The sequence below is a fragment of the Pseudorca crassidens genome, chromosome 3 (genome assembly GCF_039906515.1).
Source record: "Pseudorca crassidens isolate mPseCra1 chromosome 3, mPseCra1.hap1, whole genome shotgun sequence".
NCBI classification, from domain to species: domain Eukaryota; kingdom Metazoa; phylum Chordata; class Mammalia; order Artiodactyla; family Delphinidae; genus Pseudorca; species Pseudorca crassidens.
In genome coordinates this window covers 68,594,277-68,617,985 of record NC_090298.1, presented here as the reverse complement: position 1 = coordinate 68,617,985, position 23,709 = coordinate 68,594,277, and positions in this window count along the sequence as shown.

Genomic DNA, 23,709 nt, shown 5'->3' with positions numbered 1-23,709 from the left:
ACCAATGCGCCACCAGGGAAGCCCCAAGAAAGATTTTAATTTATAACTCTGAGAGGAGTAAAGGAAAACTGTGTACATTGAATGGCATTAAGTGTTAGTTCCGTCATAGTGGAGGAGGTATCACTATGTCTAAGGAAATGAATTAAAGAGATATGCTAAAAAATAAACATGCAGTCTTACCATAGGAATGAATTCATTGAGTAATAAGATGAATGTAAAATTTGAACACAACATGAAATATCATCTCAAGATCATGCTTCTGGCATTATGAGATCACATATAGCTAAAAAATCAACAAGAATAAAAACTGTCTTTAAAGTAAATTCCCAAAGAGATTTTACTAAACTTTAGTGGGATCTAATGTTAAAATTATGAAAATACTACTCTATATGAAAAAAAATTTTAATGGGGCAGAATTATTTTTAAATGCACAAAGGAAAACTAAATTGATGTAAATACACAGTTAAATTTATAGGCTACTCAGTCAGGTCAAGAACAAGAATGATAATTTTCCTACATAAACCCTAAAAGAGATGAAACTTAATAATGTGGAAATGTTAAACTAGGAAAATGTTAAAGAGAAAATATCTGACAAAAAGTTAACTGAATTTGTTAATAGTCTATCTCTCTGAAGATAGTGAAAGCAATTACCACTTCTCTAGTTAGAATTATGGCTCTACTTGTTCCCCTATTTAGCTATCATTGTGCTCCTTTCCCAGTCTCAGGAGTGAATCATGATAGGTCCAAGACAATCTTTGTTGTTTCTCTCCCCTTGTCAGTGACTTTAAGTGTGGCCACATGGCACATTTCTGGATAATGAGATATGAGGTGAAGTCAGTACTTACGCTTCTCTAAAGGTCTTTCTTTGACTTTAAGAAAAACAGTACTTGATAAAGAAAACTTAGACATGGCTACAATGAATTCTTTGTATCTTCAATCAAATGAAAATACATCTGGAAAGAATTAAAACATGAGAATGTGGTACCTAGAGCTCCTAAAGCAACCATTTGAAAATAATGGCAGCTTAACTGAGAATGAGACCAATGACCTGAAAAAGATAGTACAGAAATATATAAAGGATTTGTGTCTTTGATAACATATTTTTGAATAACCAATTGGTAATCATCCTCCCTTTGATTTGCTTGTTTTATGAGGTAAAATAGACGCACACACATACACCCTTCTTTCAAGCTAACTGGATCAGTGACAGAGTTTTATTTGGAACATGTAACATTTGAAAAGATCAATCAATGAAAATGATCTTTGAAGATGTAAAGGATATAGAAGTGTAGTTTAACAAAAAATTCATTTCAACACAAATTTCATGATATTTGACTATCGCAAGTACTATGTCAAATGACAGAATATAAATATTATATATATTTCATATATGTGAATAAACACATATACATCATATGTACAAAGCTCTGTCTATGTCTAGACAGATAAGCACCTACTACCATGTGAAAAGCATATGTATGCAGGACACAAAACTGTAATAAATTTTCAGAGGGTGTCTGATACAAGGACCAAATAAGAGCTCAAACTGAAGAAATTCATTCCAGGAGTATCCACTTTGGATTCCTAGGCATATATCACTGAAATACATACTTTTAGTTTTTCATTTGTTTAATAACATGGTTGTATAAAATGAGTAAAAGAAAAAGCCAGGACAAATACACACACACACAATGACATTCTACTTAAACCATAAATCTATTTTAATATATTAATATAATATTTTGATTAATAGCCAGAGAACATAATGAAAACTGAACTTTGCAAAATAATTTTAACACTTGATTTACAAAATCCTTAAAAATATGATTTTAAAGTACTGTACATGTGTGTACGTATGTATTTTCATCTTAGAAGTGAATACATTTGAAAATAGATTTCAAGTTCGTTTAGAGTATATCTCCTGGTGTCTTAATCTTAACTAATGATCCATCTACTAGATCATATCCCTATAATTATAGAAATAACTTTCACATATTACCATAAAATTTTATTTTGGAAACTTAATTATGGTAAGTTGATTGTTTAACAAATGTTATGGATAAAATAAGACAGAAATCAAATATTTAAAAGCCTGGTGAAAAACTCCACACTGATGATTTTCATAGCAGTATAAATTAAATAAAAGGGAAAAACAGCATATTTTAAATAATTAAGTAATCAAAATTAGGTCATGCATTCTCTTGGATTTAATAACTATCATGGAGAAATCAGTTAAGATACCGAAGTTCTCTTAACTAGGAAATACTTATGGCATAATTTGAACTAATTGTTCAGTACGGTTGGCATTAGCCACAAGTGACTATTAAACACTTGAAATGTGTTTAATAAACACGTGTAATTGTTTATTAAATTGAGTGTAAATTGAGACATGCTGTAAGTGAAAATATGCACTAGATTCCAAAGATTTAGTGTCAACAAAAATAATATAAAATACATCATTAGTATTTCTATGTTTATATTTTATATATTCACATATAATACAAATATAAATATATTTATTTTATATGTGTATTTTACATACATGTTGAAATAATATTTAAACATCGTGTTATGTAAACTATTATTAAAATTAATATCATTGGCTTTTTTTTTTTCTTTTGCGGTACGCGGGCCTCTCACTGTTGTGGCCTCTCCGGTTGCAGAGCACAGGCTCCAGACGCGCAGGCTCAGCGGCCATGGCTCATGGGCCCAGCCGCTCTGCGGCATGTGGGATCTTCCCGGACCGGGGCACGAACCCACATCCCCTGCATCGGCAGGCGGACTCTCAACCACTGCGCCACCAGGGAAGCCCTCATTGGCTTTTTTTAATGTGGTTTCATACGTAAATATGATTTTGACATATTACAAATATGTAAAATTACACATGTGGCTCAAATTGGTGCATCACATTATATTTCTGTTGAATAGCAGTGTTCTAGATTAGAGAGCAGAGGTATGATAGGCAGAATAATGAATTCCCCAAAGCTGTCCACATTCTAAACCCCAGAACTAGTGACTATGGCAAAGGGACTTTGCAGATGTTATTAAGGTTAAGGATCTTGATAATTCTTGATTATCTGTGAAATCACAATCTAGTAATATGGGTCCATAGAAGGAAGAAGACAGAAGTACAGTGTGTCAGAGAGACTATTTTTTAATCATTTTTTATTGGAGTATAGTTGATTTTCAATGTTGTGTTAGTTTTTGCTGTACAGCTAAGTGAATCAGTTATACATATACATATATCCACTCTTTTTTAGATTCTATTCTCACATAGGTAATTAGAGTGTTGAGTAGAGTTCCCTGTGCTATACAGTAGGTTCTTATTAGTTATCTATTTTATATATAGTAGTGTGTGTATGTCAATCCCAATCTCCCAATTTATCCCCCACCCCCTTTTCCCCTTTGGTAACTGTAAATTTGTTTTCTACATCTGTGACTCTATTTCTGTAATTTAAATAGGTTCAACTGTACCAATTTTTTAGATTCCACATATAAGCAGTATCATATGATATTTGTCTTTCTCTGACTTACTTCACTCAGTATGACAATCTCTATGTCCATCCATGTCGCTGCAAATGGCATTATTTCATTCTTTTTTGTGGCTGAGTAATATTCCATTGTATATATGTACCACATCTTCTTTATCCATTCCTCTGTCGATGGATATTTAGGTTGCTTCCATGTCCTAGCTATTGTAAATAGTGCTGCAATGAACATTGGGGTACATGTACCTTTTCGAATTATGGTTTTCTCTGGACATATGCCCAGGAGTAGGATTGCTGGAGCATATGGTAGCTCTATTTTTAGTGTTTTAAGGAACCTCCATACTGTTCTCCATAGTGACTATACCAATTTACATCCCTACCAACAGTGCAGGAGGGTTCCCTTTTCTCCACATCCTCTCCAGCATTTATCTTTTGTAGATGTTTATTAATGATGGCCATTCTGACCAGGGTGAGGTGATACCTCATTGTACCTGATATGAGAAGGATTCAACCTGCAATGCTGTCTTTGAAAAGAGAGGAGGAAGTCCAAGAGGCCAAGAAATATGGCAGCCTCTAGTAGCTGGAAATGGCTCTAAAGTTATAGCTGGCAAGGAATCAGGAAATTCAGTCTTACAAGCACAAGAAAATGAATTTTGCCGACAAATGAATAAGCAGGAAACAGTTTTTTTCACTCTATGCTCCAAAAAGGGACATAGCTTACCAACACCTTGATTTAAGCCTTATGCAAACTGTGCCAGACTGTTGACCTGCTGAACTATAATACTTTTGTGTTGTTTTAAGCTGGTTGGTGTGTGGTAATTAGCTACAGTAGCTATAGAAATCTAATATAAGAGAAACAGTGGGCCCTTTTTTGTTTTAATGATATTCAGATATTCAATGGCAACCTCTTAAAATACTAGACCTTTAGTTACTTCTTATTCAACATCTTTTGTATAAAAACCTCAAATTTACAGTGCTGGTTATTTAACAAAAAGAAGAAGGAATAGGAGAAGAAAGAAAAGGTAAAGGGGTAGGAGAGAAAAAGGAAGGAGAGGGAGGACAAGAAGGAGAAGAAGAAGGAAAATGTTAAGTAAGGAAAGAAAGAAGATAAGAATAAAAAAAGGAAGGAGGGAAGAGAGGAGGGAAGGAAGAAGAGAGGAAGGAGAGAAAAAATTTAAGCCTTACACTGGAACAAGAATACAGTACTATCCAGAAATAAATATCAATATTATATGAGGTTTAACCTAGACTCTGTTTTTTTTTAAACCTCAGACTTCAGTCAAGTAAATTACTTTTGTCTATACAATTGCATTATTACCATGATATATAATATCTCTCTGTCTTAGCTTTAAGAATGTATATACTATACCTGACTAGAGATCTTTAAAAACTTCTATGCTTGACACATGATTTTTATACATTTTTAAGGTTGTTGCCTTATCTCTTCAATTAGATTGTCTCTATCATATAGGCAAGACCTATATTCAGTTGCTCTTTGGATCCTCCACAGCACTCATGCAACTCATTGGGGAAAAAATGAAGAAAATTTGTAGCCAACTCTAAATACAAATGCAGTTATATTTAATTAGGCTGTGAAGAATATAGTATGTCTAAAATAATGTGTGCAACTACCTCCTTAAAAGACAATATACCCCATTCATTAATCAATATCTCTCTTAACATATAGAGATATATTTAGCTAACTTGTATTGCTTTGCTCAGGATTTTCCTGGTTTTAGCACTATAATTTACTCATCCCAGGAATCCCCTCAATCTCAGGTATACTGGGATCATGTTTCCTGCATACAAACACACACACACACATGCATGCAAACACACATACACATATTCCTATTCAGATAGTTCATGACTACCATGACAATTCATATTATCGGTTTTGATATTGGCTTATGGTTAAAATGTGACACTCCCACAAATCTGTGTAATAAGGTTTAACAAGCAATCTCTCCCCATCTCAGACCTTTCTGCTTACCCTGTATCTTCTTGATACACTGGTAAACTGTGTGATTGATGATTGGCAAGACTGAGACATCTTGGATCCCAGAATGTGTCCTTTAATGAAAATATCACTGGGCTACTTGGACTTAGGTAAGTTAATTCTATGTTTGACTGCTTTGAAACAGGCAGTGTATATATCAATTGCTTTTACCTGCCTAGTTTCCTTTTGTCCTTCGTTTGATAATTGTCCAAGGGGCAAGCCTGTGACTCATTCAAGGACAATCTGATTTGTTCTTCCTTAAATTTGTTGATTGTGCTTGAGAGGAATAGGGACAGAAAACAAAGCTGATACATTCTAGAGTAGGTGACTGGGGACTTTTCTATTCATTGGTATTACCTGGACACCCAGAAGTGTCCCAGTTATTCTTCTTACCAATGCCTAGCAATCAATCATTTATTTCAGTTAGATGAGTTTTCCTTTCAACTATTTTAGTCTTTTTAGAAAAAAAATTACCTTGGGTTAGCTTCAGTTGATGAATGGACACTAAATGATAGACTCAGGAACTGGGATAACAAGCCACTTCTGGTTCTATTCAGGTAAATCACAGTTTTTCTATAGTTTGGAAAGTGATAAACAGGCCACTTATTCTTCAGTCAAATTGTTTTCAGGTAAACAAATACAAAATGAAGTTTATAAGCAATCTTTGCAAATCTTTCATTTCTTTTGATTGCTTACTTAATGATGTTAATTTAACTATGATTTATTTTTGCACAACTGATATTCAATCATCAATATTTGATATTGTGTTTTATCAATAACACTGAGAACATTGAATTTTCTTAGACCAGGATTTTTAAATTTACTTTAATTTACTTTTACATTAGTGACCATTACATTTGACTCACTGAGATTATCAATGTTCTAATCTTTACATTCCTATCTACTATCATTTGATTTTCTGTATTGAATTAGATTTATATCTCCAGTCTGAGTTTCCTCCCTGTATACCATACATTTATATTTTACTTCCTACTCTATATCTCTGCTTTAATTCCTCAAAATTTGTGTCCCGAACTGAACTCTTGATCTTATGCCCAATCTGATTTCTCTTACAGTACTCTCCATCTCAATAAATGAAAATCCCATTTTTCTAGGTGCTTATGAAAAAAGAAAACCATGTGAGAATAATTCTTGACTCATATATTATTTTTCACATTTAAGCCAACATTATATTCAGTGACCTTTAACTACAAAACATGTTAAGAATTTGACCATTTCTCAAGACCTTCACCACTACCATCTTGGTAAATAAACCATCATTTCTTACCTGAATAATTGCCAAAACCTCCTTACTGGTCTCTCCACCTCTGCCCTTCCCCCACTTAGTCTATTTCCCACAAAACAGAGAGAGTCATCCCTGAATTTTTTAAACATAATTTATTACATACTACCTCTATTAAAAATCTTCAACTATTTCAATCTTACTGAGATTAAAACTTAAATTTCTTACAAGTTATGTATCTCTAAATGACCTGACATTTCACAAATCTAGAATTCCTTTCATTCCAGTGCTCCATCTTTTTTCTCCAAAGTCACCAGGGTTCCTTGCTGACCATCTAACATCCCAATCCCACTCCTGCCCCAGAAACTTTCACACCTTGTTCTTTCTGCCTTGATTGCTTTCTCTAAAACCTTAGCACTTGCTATCTCACTTACCCTGCTTTTCTTTTTCCATTTTGCAGGTAGCATCTTATTTCAATACCTCTTAAAATCTGAACACAATCAACTAAAAATTCATTATTATTTTGTTCACCACCAAAAAGGAAAAAAGCCTTCTATTATAAATGTAAAAGCCACTGATTATAATATTTTTAATGTAAAAATATTGTTTACTTTTTATTGTTTGTCCCTTCCATAAGCATGCATGCTTCATGAAGGGCAGGGACTTTGTTTTGTTTTGCTATAGTATCTCTAGTAAATAGTGCTTATCATGTAATAAGCACCCAGTGAATGTTTTTGATTGGATGCATCAAATGTCTGCCAAGATGATTTGCTCCCTTCTTTATATACCTATTGAGTAAAAGATTCTTAAGGGAATAAAAGAGCATGCTTTGCAGCAAAAACTAATTTATCAGCAAATGAGATTTTAAAAATAGATTTGAAGCCCTTGGCTTTAATAAAGACTCAGAGAAAAAGACAAGATTGTTGCATTAGCTCAGCGTTTAATCAAGCAGTGAAAACTAGAAACTGAGTAAGCCCTTGTTTTTACACACATATTACAATCCTTCGCAGATTGCTTTGGCTTTATATTACTTTCACTCTCTTGGTGGGCAGGGAGAGTACCAATAGCATCTACTGTTGCATAGGTGAGCACCCACTCATGTCTATCCTTCACTGTCATTGACAAAGTGGTATTGTGTCACAGTACTGCAAAAGAAAAAATAATAACAGAAAGATTGGTGGGATAAGCCATAGTCCCCATTGTTCCTGCAGGGCTCAAGGCCCTAATATTCATCTACCTCCTCTAGCATCCATTCTAAACTCCTCTTTCTAGGTTATCACTTCTGTTGGTGTAGGTACTTTCCCAGTAAGAAACCAAGGCTTTCATTCCTGAGGAATTTGAACTCTATGTTTCTGTGAAAATGTTCTTTCTTTAAGAGCTTTGGTAAAGTTCTTGTCTTGTATTAGGTTGTGGTTGCTGCAATTACACATTCATAATTAACACAAGACAGTGAAGCACCAAGAAGTGCCCCAGTGAATACTCTGTGCTCTGGACTTAACGTTCTCATTATATCACAATGATCAGATCTACTTAGGATGATCAGGATCTATTATTTTTCAAGTATAGTAGCTAATTTATTTGCCTAGCACAGGAATATTGAATTATTCAGGTGGCACCTGTAGATTTAGGTGTACTAAACCCTAGCTGTGTCCCTTCAAGGCAGATTTCCACCCCTCCAGTAAACATTTGACTTCTAATCCTTCAGTCTAAAGTTGTAGGGATGGGAAGCACAAGCCTCTAAGAGTGTCATCAGGAGTGATGGAGAGAGAGACCATTCCTACTTCCACCCTTTGTTCCCTGAATCTGTGCATTCTGCCTACTGGGATCACTGCATTATTTGATGGTTATTAATGCAAAGTATATACCGTATATAGAACCACAGACTGGCAGGAGTTCATCCCTAAGCTGGAACATCAGCTGCATCAAAGAAATAATTCTAACACTTTGTCAGGAGAGCAGTTTCCAGGTGATTTGGTATATGATTTGACCTAAAGATATTTTAATTATGTATCACATGTCACACATCCTTTGTCAAAAGGTGAGTCCTTTGGTCTAAGGTGATGTTATATGTGATAACATATCAGTAAATCAGATACTCTGTGAGCATGAAGTAGTGGTTCTGGCCAAGGACCGGTTGTTGGCTAATATCAGTATCTGGAATATGTATTGATCTGCATAAGGACATGATGCTTCCTCTCTAGTTAGAAATGATCCAATTTAATCACCTTGCCCAAAGTGGCAGCATGGTCTCCTCAAGTTTGGGCCACATGGTTCAGTATTTGTGTCTGACTGTTTATTAAGCAGCAGCAACAGATAGATCAGTCTTGGTGACTGGGAGTCAAGCCTGTTGGGCCTGTGCAGACCTTACATCCTGTCTTCAGATTACTTTAGCCATGGGTTCATTATGCTGCCACTAGGGTGACAGAAAATAGAGAATGGTTAGCATCCATTGAATAAGTCATTCTCTATTTTTGGTTGTTTATTATCTTTTATGTGAAGGATGTTTTCTGGTGGGTATTAATGTGAGAGGTGATGACTTCACGTATTTTGTACCCATTCTCACGAATACTTCCACCTTGTATCCAACATTCCAATTCCAACCAATATTTCCCAGGATTCTATGTATATTCCTATACAAGGCCATGCCTTCTCCACACAAAACTGATAACTGGAATACTGCTTGAATATCTGTTCACTGGAGTAATTTCCTTTAACCACTGTCTTTAAGACCACACTTGTTTTATGGTAGACTTCAATTACTGTTTTACTAACATATTGACCTGAATCATCCCTGAACAAGGCCCTCATATTTTTCTCTTCTGTCAACTGGTGATAGCAATCATCTCCACCCCCAACAAAGTTATAGATGTGAACTTAGGGAGAGGTGTCAAGTCAGGGAATAGAAGTAAATGATAAGTGACAAAGAGGTCTAGACCTCCTCTTGAGTTCTTTGTATCTTATTAGGCCTGGATTCAAATTTATCAATCCTATTTTATGATATGGTGGATCAGACAGTATCTACTTCATGATTTATATCTCTGGTGATATAGACACTTGATGTAACATAGTTAGGCTTTTCAGTACTTATTGTGCTTCCTTGTGTCTTGCACTGAGATTCTCCTATCAGGGATTTCCAGAGGCTCAACATACTAGACTTGAATTTTACTATGCTAGATGAAGATTTCACTCATATTTACCATCTTCTCATCTACCCTGCCACTGCATAAAAGTTACTTTTTAAAATTTGTGTAACATGGGTAAATCTATATTTGTTAACATTGCTCCCATAGCCAGTATCACTTGATTCTTCTTTTTCCTGCCTTCTACTTTCCAACTTCTACCAACTTTATGTTTACAATTTGTGGCCTAAATCATTAGTATTTTTATTCTGTGTTATTAGCATGTAAAGGGTGTTCAGTGCAGTCAATTTGTGCATTTTATATTTTATCCTCTAAGCTCAGAATGTTATACTCTTTGATTCATTCAAAAGATATTATTTTTAGTGCAAAAGTGGAATGGATTTTCCATTACTCATTGCCTGGATTTTACCATATTATCTATTTCCATGGAGCTGGATAGTAGAGGAAAGAACATTTACATTTTGGGGAAGAAGTAAACCAGAATTGTTACTCTGCAAATGTGTTATTTTGTATAAATTATAATATTTTTGTTTTCAGTTTTCACACTTCTAAAATGAAGTTTGGTTAAGAGGATCTCTAATTGTTTCCAGTTCTAAAATTATATGACTTTAAATCTAATTTTATATTATTCTAGTTAGCTTCTAGCTAATTAATCACATTGTTTTCAATCATTCAGAATTCCAATATATTCACAAAATAAATTATATATTGAATATGCTTATCTATTTTTAACCATTTTTATTGTGCTATAAATTACCTAGATTATCCTTATCTTTACAGATAATTCTAGAACTATGGAATCTTTGCTGTATACAGTCTAAGTAACAGGACATCTTATACTACAACCTAAATTTGGCCCAGAGACCTATCTTGCTCTTTTAAGCCTTGTGAGGCACCTGATAGTTAAACTGAGTAGTACAACTGAGTTGTATGCTAGATCTAAAATATTTAGAGGCCTTCCAAGCACTATGCTACCTTTTGAGTGGAGAAAGTGTAGGATGTCATGACTTGTCCTTTTTCTTGAATGGGATATTCCTGTATGCCCCCAGGATACAAACCTTGGATGTCTTCACTAAAGTGACAGGCATCTGAATCATTAGGGGTTTAATCTCCCACCTCTGAAATGCATATATCTTAGCAGAGAGTCCAGAACAGTTACCACTTCTTGCTCAATTCTAACTATCATATCACCAATAGAATCAGCTTAACAGTAAAAATAGTAATCCTGATCTTAAAATTTTATTCCATTTAAAAATGACGAGTTTATATTAAGTGAAAATTTTTTCCAGTTTATTTTAAAATTTGTTTTCTTTAGTGGAAACATTCTATCTCAGAGAAATGGTTCTTATTTGGTCATGGATTATTTTTTATTTTACCCCTTTGAATGTCTTATAGGAACTAAGTTTATGGATATGCCTTCAATATAACCTTTGTTCCTAAAGACAGTTTGCTGTGCAAATGAGTTTGCAGATGCATGACGAGAAACTCTTGCCTATACTGAATACAAATCTAATCTCAGTACAAATGGCAGCTGAGGCCATTATGTTGACAAAGCTTCTCATTATTTAAAGCACAGTTTCTTTGTCCTGTGAATTTTTTGACATACCATATTTGGTTACTATTCTCATCCATCTTCGTATACGCAATTCACTGAAGCAGTAAGCATAGGGTACTGACTTCTCATTATGGTGGTTAAATTTATCTATGATGAATAACTCAACCCCCCAATTATATATTAATTATAGCTATATTTTTATGACTATAGATACATATTATCCTGCCAATAAAATGCAAATTTAGATCTTTGCAAATACTAATTTGTACCATGCTGATTAGAGATAAAAATGATAGGAAATAAAACAAGGAGGGCAGATGATTTTGTGCTATAACTAGAGAAGATTTGAAGGTTAGAGTTAGGTTTAGCTGTATGTAACAAAGACTACAGATGTTAGTGGGTTAACCAAGATCAAAGATTGCTTCTTTTTCTAGTAAAAATCTGGAGATGATATTCCCACGTTTAGGGTGAAAAAGCTGTTACACATAATTCTCAGGGTTTCAGATTCCAGGATTCTGGTCTTACATATCAAGGGTATGGCTCTCATTCTCAAATGACAACCAAGGTATATATTCATCTATAAAATCTAAATTCTTGAGAGAATGGAGGAGAGGTCGGGATGGGCAAAGGAGTCATACAAGCTATCCTATAAGGAAATTTCCCAGGAGCTTTCATATAGACATTTTAAAATTATACCTCATTAACCAGAACTTCATCATGTACCTATACTTAGTCACTGGGGAGTCAAGAAAATTTAGCTTTATTTATGTGCTCTGCGGCATGTGAGATCTTCCCGGACCACAGCTTGAACCCATGTCCCCTGCATTGGCAGGTGGATTCTTAACCACTGCACCACCAGGGAAGTCCCTGAAATTTCTAACTACAATTTTACTTCAGATATTCTAATCTCTATCTTGATTGAAGCCCATGAAAATTCTCAAATAAGTAAGTTTATCTATTTAACTCTGAATAGTTACATGGGTCCTTTTCTGATTAGCTATCTTTATAGAGGTATAGAGTGAAAAGAAATGCTATGAAGAAATTAGCATTCCTTCTTATATTTCATAAAAAGAATACACCCCTTTAATTCTCTGTGTGACAGAAGCAGATATAACCTGTAGGGAATGAAATAAACAAGAGTCTTTCTTTTAAATAGGATTCCTGATGTTGACCTAGGATACCTCACTATTTGGTGTTGCTGATGAAATAAGGCCATTATTCAATGGTGAAACTAGGAAAGGATGTATGACTTACCTCTTCATAGCATATTGGAAATCATATGGTTTTGGAAAATTAAAACCTGACACTTCATGAATACAAAATCCTGTTACATGTCAACAAGAGGCACAAAGCAAATGATTTATGGTCCAGGCTAGAACATCTGCATTATCAGATCAACTTTCTAATACTAAGGTCTCAGGCTTTAGAATCATATTACTTACTTATACATTTTCACACACATCACCACCACCACCCCACAGAAGAAATCTTTCATTTGTTTTCTAAATTATTTTCCCTCAAAACACATAATAAAATAAGTATATACTTAAATACAGTTGACGCTAGAACAATGGTTAGGGTCGGGGGGTTAGGGACACTGACTCCTGCACAGTCTAAAATCCATGTACAACTTTACAGTTGGCCCTCCATATCCCTGGTTCCTCATCCATGGTTCAACCAACCACAGACCATGTAATATGGTAGTTTGTATTTATTGAAGAAAATCCATGTATAAGTGGATCCACCCAGTTCAAACCCATGTTTTTCAAGGGTCAACTGTAATAAACTCTCAAATCAAAAGGCAGAGATTTTCAGACTGGATGAGAAACAAAAGACACACTTTCAAAGACAAATTGGTTGAAAGTTAAAAGATGGAAAAAAGTATACTGTGAAATAGTAACCTTATGAGAGGTAGAGAAGCTTACTAATATTTGATGAAATAGACTTTAAGATAATAAATATTATGGTGGACAAAGAAGGAAATATTCTAAATATAACAGGGTCAATTCTTTAGGAATACATAGCAATTATGTATCCACACTTAAAAAACAAATCTGAACCAAAGAATGGGTCTTTTGACCCACATTGTATTAGGATTCTCTGGTAAAACAAAACCAATAGGGTATATAGAGATGTATATGAAAGGAGATTTATTATAGGAATTGGCTCACCTGGTTACGGAGGCTCAGAAGTCCCACGACTTGCCTTAAGCAAGCTGAAGAACCAGGAAAGCCAGTGGTGTGACTCAGAGTTCAAAGGCCTGAGAATCTTAGGGCTGATGGATAAGTCCCAGTCTGCGTCTGAATGCTCAAGAACCAGGAGTGCTAATGTCCAAGGGCAGAAGAAGAAAGATATGTCTCAGCCCAGGCAGAGAGAGTGAATTCACCCCTACTCCTTTTTATTCTATTCAGGCTCTCAACAGATTGGATGATGCTCACTCACATTGGTAAATGTTGATCTTTACTTAGCCAACTGATTCAAATGCCACCTTCTTCCAGATACTATCTCACAGACATACCCAGAAATGATAGTTTACCAGCTATCTGGCTATCCCGTATCCCAGTCAAGTTGCCACATAAAATTAGCCATCACATACACCTAACATTTATCTTGTGCACTTCTACTCTACTGTAGTTTTGTCTTCATCCTTGAATTTGCAGCTTGTTTTTGTCTACACAGAAATGTAGTCCAAGAAAACCATAATTCCCAGCAACCATCACTACTGAGGGCCTTTTCATCTGGAGGGGCAACTAAAGTGCTTTTTATTAGATGGTATAACTTCTGTATAAATTTTACCTCTACCAGTTTCCCTAATTGTAATGCATTAAAGTGATATTTAATGTTTTAGTGCATATTTACTATGTGATTCAACTGTATTAAGGGTCTTACATATATTACATGTCATATATGTTATATAGATGTGATACAATTATCCCTATTTACTAGAGATGGATCTGAGTTTCAGATAGATTAAATAACACACTCACTATTTAATAGTCAGCTTGTAGTAAAGTCAGTATTTGAACCAAGGTGGAGATTACACACTACAGTAGTTTTCTCTGATACATAAATATTACCACAAACTTAAGCAGCATAAAATAAAACCCATGTATTAGCTCAGAACCCATATATGGTTCTATAGCTCAGAAGTCTAGATCCAGTTGATGGGATTCTATGCTCAGGGTCTCACACAGCTGAAACCAGGATATCAGGATAAAATCAGCTGGACTCTTATCTTAAAGTGATCTATATATTCTTTCTCATATGGTTCTCTCCATCTTCAAACCAGATGGCAAAACAAGTAAGTCCTTCTCACTTTTCAAGTCTCTTTGACTGTCTCTTCTGTTAACAGCCAGAGAAATCTTTCTCATTTTAAGGGCTAATGTGAAAATATTAGGCCTATTGGATAATGTTCCTGTCTTAAGGTCAACGACACCATATAACCTAATATGATCATAGGATGTTGCCCATTAATTCACAACTCTGGCACCAAGCTCCCTGTCAGCTTCGGTTTTATTTATGGTTGAAGCTTTCATCTTTTTTTCTGTCTTGATTGGTATTTAGGAAGACAGCTGGAAAGAACACATTAAAGGCCATTAGCCAGACACTCTTTTAAATTGGAAGTATGAATTTTACAGTGCCCTTAGAATGAAGGTCATTAATCACCAGTTTGAAAGTATGTAATGGTATGTAATAAGTACCCAGCAAAGCATATTTAATACAAACCACAGCAAGGGGTATTGTTGTGAAATTTCAGGAAATTCAAAATATAGAGATGATACTAAAAACATTGAGAAGACAATAAACAGAGAAGAAAGGAAGGAGAGAAGGAAGGAAGGAAGGGAGGAAGGATAGAAGGAAGGGAAGGAAGTAGGAGAGAAAGAAAAATAAATCCTATAGGCAAACAATAATTCAGAATGTCCTGGGCTTTTCAATAATAGTGCTGATACTATTTGACAATTGACTGTCCCTATTTTGAAATAAATTACTTTTAATGTAAAAATCAATACCGAGCTAAATAATCTACCAAGTAATAAAGATATTTTCAGATCTGCTAGAATTCTGGTAATTTATCTTCCTCATATATTTTTCTTAGAAGTAGTTTGAGGAGGTTTTTCCAGCAATATAACTGAATACACCAAAACTAGAAGCAACTGAAGTTTATAAAACAGCAGCTCTGATTCAGGAGAGCAGTATAGGAAAGTATCAGGAGGAGAAATGTGCTTCAGGCCTAGGGAGTAAGAAACCCCAGCACCAAATGAAGATGAAAACCTCCAGGATGCAGGCCACCAAGTTAAAAAAAAAAATGCAGATTCACTAGGTGTTCTGGTGTTATTTAATTTTTGACACATAATTTTAAAAAGAGATGGCAGTAAGATAAAAACAGACAGGAGGAAAAAAAAACCCTGTAATTATAGTATAATTGGTTATGCAGAAGACCAAATTTAAATAATCAAAATAATGCGAAGTCATTTTATATTAGTTTGAATAAAATTTGTGCCATAACTTTATCAGAAGTATGGATAAAAAAGGAGCTTGGGAGTACAAAATTGAGATTAAATCAGCCTCTAGGGTAGCAAAAAATAAGTGAACAATTTCCCAAATTAACACATCAAAAATATGTAATAGTGAGGGAAGTTAAAAAATGACTAAAATTATTTGGAATGGCTGCTTCTGGTGAGGGGAAATCGGTGGTGGTGGAGAATGAATTACTATTATTTGTAATGAGTCTTTTATCATCACTTGATATAAAACAAAAACAATACACACAAAAAGAACAAATCTCTTCCGATATAATTTGCTTTGAAAAACAAGAAATATTAAAAACTCACATATTTCATAAATTTTAAAGGCTCACAGTTAGAGTCCTAACTTTTTGTTGGCTCAAATTTAGTGTTTACTTGATGTATATATTTCTATCTCTAGCTGATGTATAAACTTATGAGGTTACTTAGGCTCTGAGCACTGGGGTTTGTTATATACAGAGTGGGGAATAACAAGAATGCTTATCTCAAAGGATGGTATTCGAGAAAAAAAAGTATAATCTCGAATATGGTATACCTTGTGAAAGAAAAGTTTATAAAACTAAAATCTAATAGAAGAATATATTTGAGTGCTATCCAAATATATCACTCTCTTTCTTTGTATATATTACTAATATTATTTTGAAGATATATATTTTAAAATATATATCAATTTTAAAAAGATGTAATTTTTTGATTATTTTTATTTTTTCCTTGACAGATTTTCATCCATATCACCTTGAACTTTTAATGATCATCGTAAATTCCTACTTATTTTTCGTATTCTTCCTTATTATTATGTGACCATAATTTCCTATATCTCATCAAATATTTGTTTTCTATTCAACTAACTTATTTTCCTTCAGTCTTACTATTAACTGACAAGCAACTTAAAACAAAGAAGGCCTTCACAATAAAATTACAATACTTTAGTCTAGATTATGTAATAAACAAGTGTTTTTATCATTCATTACAAAGGAATAATATATTTCTCCCACATTTGATTTTAAATCTAATTTATTTGATTTCTAATGACTACTCAAATATTTTTGTCTTTGTTTTTAAAATACTCTGAATATTTAATATGAAGTAACTTCTTCCCTGATCTGTTTTAAACTAATACATAAAACAGTCAATAATCATCCACAGGTGAATTATTTCAAATAACTAGCATTATATATATAAAATGTTCTTCCTATGGGACTTCCCTGGTGGTGCAGTGGTTAAGAATCAGCCTGCTAATTCAGGGGACACAGGTTTGACCCCTGGTCGGGGAAGATCCCGCATGCCGCAGAGCACCTAAGCCCGTGCACCACAGCTACTGAAACCCGTGCGCCTTACAGCCTGCGTGTTGCAACTACTGAGCCCGCATGCTGCAACTACTGAAGCCCACGCACCTAGAGCCCGTGCTCCACAAGAGAAGCCACCGCAGTGAGAAGCCTGCGAGCCACAATGAAGAGCAGTTCCCGCTCGCGGCAAGTAGAGAAAGCCCGTGCGCAGCCAAAAAATAAATAAATTAAACAAATAAAATATTATTCTTATAGTAAAGCATTAAAATTCTTATTGACTATTTTTCAAGGCAATGGTAATTTGATAACTGTATCAGACTTACTAATATTTGAGCGTCACCTAAGTTTACCTGCTATCGATCTAAGAATAGGGTAAGAAACAGAAAAGTAAATGGTTTAAAATGTTGTATACATTATTATGTGTCTGTTTCTATTAAATCTGGGTAAAACCTGCAAAACTGTATATTATGGTTGCAGATAGCATCATAAATTAGTTTTATAAATTACATGTGTTTCTAAACTGGTTTTTATTCTGAGTATAAAGTAAGTTTTGTTTGTTTATTATCTAATAGATAATTATTGTTTAATAATTATCTAATTATTGAGTTTTATAATTAAATTTGATCAAAATTAATTTCTCTAGAGTCAGGGAAGTTCAGTTACTTTGCCAGTATTAGGGTATTTCATTTTGATACAAAAATTAAACATGAAGTATTTGATTCATAGTTTTCTTTCTTTTGTTTTTTTGTGTTTTTTTTTGTGGTACACGGGCCTCTCACTGTTGTGGCCTCTCCCGTTGCAGAGCACAGGCTCCGGATGCTCAGGCTTAGCGGCCATGGCTCACGGGCCCAGCCGCTCCATGGCATGTGGGATTTTCCCGGACCGGGGCACGAACCCGTGTCCCCTGCATCGGCAGGCGGACTCTCAACCACTGTGCCACCAGGGAAGCCCCATAGTTTTCTTATGACTTTGTGACACTACATCATCTTGAAAGAATAAAATACATTGAATTGATAAACAATAACAAAATACTGCTGAATGTATATTTTTATGTCCATAATATACATTTATAAATTTATAATGCACAATCAACATAAGTACAGGGAAAAAAGCCAATAATTTTTAAGTTAAATTTTTTATTTGTAACACGCGAAGTTGAGAAGATATGCGCTATGATTAAGCAATGCTTGTCAGGGTAGTACTCAAAATTTTTTCCTTATCTATAAAGGAACAGTATCTAAGAATAAAACTAGAGTTTTGTATGTACACACAGGTTTTACCTTCTCCACAAAAATGGTGAACAAGAATTTAATTACTTCCTATCAGAGAAATATCTATTAAGAGATAAATATCTACTATCATGAAATAACCCAAAACAATTCATTTTGGATGGATCACTGAACATGAGTCAAATATCCAGCTTGCCTGAGTGGAAAAAGAAAGAAGAAAGAAGAAAGAAAAAACAGCTATGTACTTGACCTAAAAGTGAGATTCCGTAGTTCACTACCACTATTCCCAAAGTATAGGCTCTATTATATTTTACACAGAAGGACTCATACTGATTTTCCCCTCAATACTGTTTGTTCATATCATCTATAGTAACTGTCAAGATAAATTGAAAATTCCCAAACATATGACATCTGAATACAATGGGAGCTATATTTGTGCTAGCTATTTCAACATGTCATGTTATGAATTTTTTTACTCAAAAATAGAGTGTTTTACTGGTAAGAACCAGATAAATGTTTTCACAGCCCTCTATGAAAATGTTTTATTTTTTAGGTTTGGCCTTCTTTTAATCATTTATTCATCAAATTACAGCATATGATAAAAGTTAAATACATGTGTCCTATAAGCAAAATCTGTGACATAGCTTTTAAATAATAAAAATGTAATTTTAATTAAAATACCTTTCTACTTACATAGATATTTGAAATTTGTAAAGTATCAACATTTCTGATACAAAAGTATAGTTGATTTAAAAGTATCAGCATTTCTATGCAGAGTATTTGTTAGAGTGGTCAAAGGTGACCTTTTCAGAGGCTATAAAATACAATACTCTATTTATGGAAATTTGACTTAATTAAACTTGATATGGAACAAATCCTTAGAAACATTTAGTTAAAATGCTTCTGTTATCAATAACTGTTACAAAAATAGGTTGTTATCAATTCTGTGTCTTATTTAATCCTTAAAGAGGAGAAAAAATTATCTGTCACATTTGGTCACTATGTCAAGAATAGCATAATTTAATAGTGGGTTATAACAGTAGGAGTATTCCAGGGTCTTGGCTTAAAATCTATATTAAAAAATTAGGCTAAATGAGTAGAATATAGTATGGTTTTTAAACTTTTTTGTCAAAATCAATGTAGATCAGATACTATATACATTTGACTTCTGTACTGATTTTTTTTTTACCAGTTTCTCCCTATATCAGTTCATTCTCCAGATTGTTCCCTAACAGATTCAAAAACTATTGTTTTACATTTACTCTAAACTGTGACTTTATTGATGGCAGAGATGAGATCATCGTAGTATTTAGCTCACTAGCCAGTATACAGTACAAACTAAAAGGATTTTATTACATGAATAAGAGGTATTTAAAGTGAAGGATAAAAAAAGATATTCCATGCAAATAGTATTTGTTATGAGAAAAAGATGACATATATTGGTAAAAACTTCAGTTCATCTATTGTAAATATATATGCACCAAATAACTGTGTCTCCACAATATGTGAAGCAAAAATTGATGAAACTGAAGGGAGAAGAAATAAAATGTTAAACAAAAATAGTCAACTTCAATAATTTACTTTCAACAGTAGATAGAATATCTAGACAGAATATCAATAAAGAATTAAAGAACTTTGAAAACACTATAAACCAAGGAGACCTACTAGACATTTGTATAACACTCCACACAAAAGAGCAGAATACAAAAAATCTACAAATGCATATGAAACACTTTCCAAATAGACATATATTAGACTAAACAAGTCTCAATAAATTTTAAGATTCAAATCATAAAATTATCTTCTCTGAACATGAGATGAAGCTAGAAATGAAAAAAAAGAAGAAATATAGAAAATTCAAAAATATTTAGAAATTAAACATCACACTCTAAAAAACCAGTAAGTCAAAAAGGAAATTTCTGATTGCTCAAGGGAAATTTGAATGTGCATTCTGATGAATAAAAACAAAGATGGCATACCAAAACTTGTTGGGAGCAGCAAATATAGTGATCAGAAATAAAATTACAGCTTAATGCCAAATTTTTTTCTTTTTAATATCTTTACTGGAGTATAATTGTTTTACAATGGCATGTTAGTTTCTGCTGTATAACAAAGAGAATCAGCTATACATATACATATATCCCCATATCCCCTCTCTCTTGCATCTCCCTCCCACCCTCCCTATCCCACTCCTAGAGTTGGACACAAAGCACTGAGCTCATCTCCCTGTGCTATGAGGCTGCTTCCCCCTAGTTATCTACTTTACATTTGGTAGTGTACATATGTCCATTCCACTCTCTCACTTCCTCCCAGGTTACCCTTTGCCCTCCCCTTTTCCTCAACACCATTCTCTACGTCTGTGTCATTATTCCTCTCTTGTCCCTAGGTTCTTCAGAACCATTTTCTTTTTAATTCCATATGTATATGTTAGTATACGGTATTTGTATTTCTCTTTCTGACATAACTTCACTCTGTATGACAGACTCTAGGTCCATCCACCTCACTACAAATAACTCAATTTTGTTTCACTTTATGGATGAGTAATATTCCATTGTATATATGTGCCACATCTTCTTTATCCATTCATCTATCGATAGACACTTAGGTTGCTTCCATGTCCTGGCTATTGTAAATAGTGCTACAATGAACACTGTGGTACATGACTCTTTTTGAATTATGGTTGTCTCAGGGTATATGTCCAGTAGTGGGATTCCTGGGTCATATAGTAGTTCTATTTTTAATTTTTTAAGGAACCTCCATACTGTTCTCCATAGTGGCTGTATCAGTTTACATTCCCTGCAAGAGTGTTCCCTTTTCTCCACACCCTCTCCAGCATTTATTGATTGTAGATTTTTTGATGATGGCCATTCTGACCAGTGTGAGGTGATACCTCATTGTAGTTTGACTTGCATTTCTCTGATGATTAGTGACATTGAGCATCCTTTCAGGAGTTTGTTGGCAATCTGTATATCTTTGGAGATATACCTATTTACGTCTTCTGCCCATTTTTGGATTGGGTTGTTTTTTTCTTTTGATATTGAGATGCTGCATGAGCTACTTGTATATTTTGGAGATTAATCCTTTGTCAGTTGCTTCATTTGCAAATATTTTCTCCCATTCTGCGGATTGTCTTTTTCTCTTGTTTATGGTTTCCTTTGCTGTGCAAAAGCTTTTAAGTTTCATTAGGTGCCATTTGTATATTTTTGTTTTTATTTCCATTTCTCTAGGAGGTGGGTCAAAAAGGACCTTGCTGTGATTTATGTCATAGAGTGTTTTGCCTCTGTTTTCCTCTAAGAGTTTTATAGTGTCTGGCCTTATGTTTAGGTATTTAATCAATTATGAGTTTATTTTGTATACCGTGATAGGGAGTGTTCTAACTTCATTCTTTTACATTTAGCTGTCCAGTTTTCCCAGCATGACTTTTTAATTTTTTATTTATTTATTTATTTTGCATTATGCGGCCTCTCACTGCTGTGGTCTCTCCTGTTGTGGAGCACAGGCTCCAGAGGTGCAGGCTCAGCGGCCATGGCTCACGGGCCCAGCCGCTCCACGGCATGTGATATCCTTCTGGACCGGGGCACGAACCCGCGTCCCCTGCATCGGCAGGCAAACTCTCAACCACTTCGCCACCAGGGAAGCCCCCAGCACCACTTATTGAAGAGGCTGTCTTTTCTCCATTGTACATTCTTGCGTCCTTTATCAAAGATAAGGTGACCATATGTTCATCTCTGGGTTTTCTGTCCTGTTCCATTGATCGATATTTCCATTTTTGTGCCAGTATTATACTGTCTCGATTACTATAGCTTTGTAGTACAGTCTGAAGTCAGGGAGCCTGATTCCTCTAGCTCCATTTACCTTTCTCAAGATTGCTTTGGCTATTCGGGGTCTTTTGTGTTTCCATACAAATTGTGAAATTTTTGTTCTAGTTCTGTGAAAAATGACATTGGTAGTTTGATAAGGATAGAATTGAATCTGTAGATTGGTTTTCGTAGTATAGTGATTTTCAAAATGTTGATTCTTCCAATCCAAGAACAAGGGATATCTCTCCATCTGTTTGTATCATTTTTGATTTCTTTCATCAGTGTCTTATAGTTTTCTGCATACAAGTCTTTTGTCTCCTTAGGTGGGTTTATTCCTAGGTATTTTATTCTTTTTGTTGCAATGGTAAATGGGAGGGTTTCCTTACTTTCTCTTTCAGATTTTTCATCATTAGTGTATAGGAATGCAAGAGACTTTGGTGCATTAAGTTTGTATCCTGCTACGTTACCAAAGTCATTGATTAGATCTAGTACTTTTCTGGTAGCAGCTTTTGGATTCTCTATGTATAGTATGTCATCTGCAAACAGTGACAGTTTTACTTCTTTTCCAATTTGGATTCTTTTATTTCTTTTTCTTCTCTGATTGCTGCGGCTAAAACTTCCAAATCTATGTTAAATAATAGTGGTGAGAGTGGGCAATCTTTTCTTGTTCCTGATCGTAGTGGAAATAGTTTCAGTTTTTCACCATTGAGAATGATGTTGCCTGTGAGTTTGTCATATATGGCCTTTATTATGTTGAGGGAAGTTCCCTCTATGCCTACTTTCTGGAAGGTTTTTATCATAAATGGTGTTGAATTTTCTTGAAAGTTTTTCTGTGTCTATTGAGATGATCATGTGGTTTTTCTTCTTCAATTTTTTAATATGGTTTATCACATAGATTGATTTGCGAATATTGAAGAATCCTTGTATTCCTGGGATAAAACTCACTTGATCATGGTATATGATCATTTTAATGAGCTGTGTGATTCTGTTTGCTATTGTTTCGTTGAGGATTTTTGCATTTATGTTCATCAGTGATATTGGTCTGTAATTTTCTTTTTTTGTGACATCCTTGTCTGGTTTAGGTATCAGGGTGATGGTGGCCTCGTAGAATGAGTTTGTGAGTGTTCCTCCCTCTGCTCTATTTTGGAAGAGTTTGAGAAGGTAGGTGTTAGCTCCTCTAAATTTTTGATAGAAATCTCCTGTGAAGCCTTCTGGTATTGTTCTTTTGTTTGTTGGAAGATTCTTAATAACAGTTTCAATTTCAGTGCTTGTGATTTGTCTATTTATATTTTCTATTTCTTCCTGGTTCAGTCTCAAAAGGTTGTGCCTTTCTAAGAATTTGTCATTTTATTCCAGGTTGTCCACTTTATTGTCATGTAGTTGCTTGTAGTAATCTCTCATGATCCTTTGTATTTCTGCAGTGTCAGTTGTTACTTCTCTTTC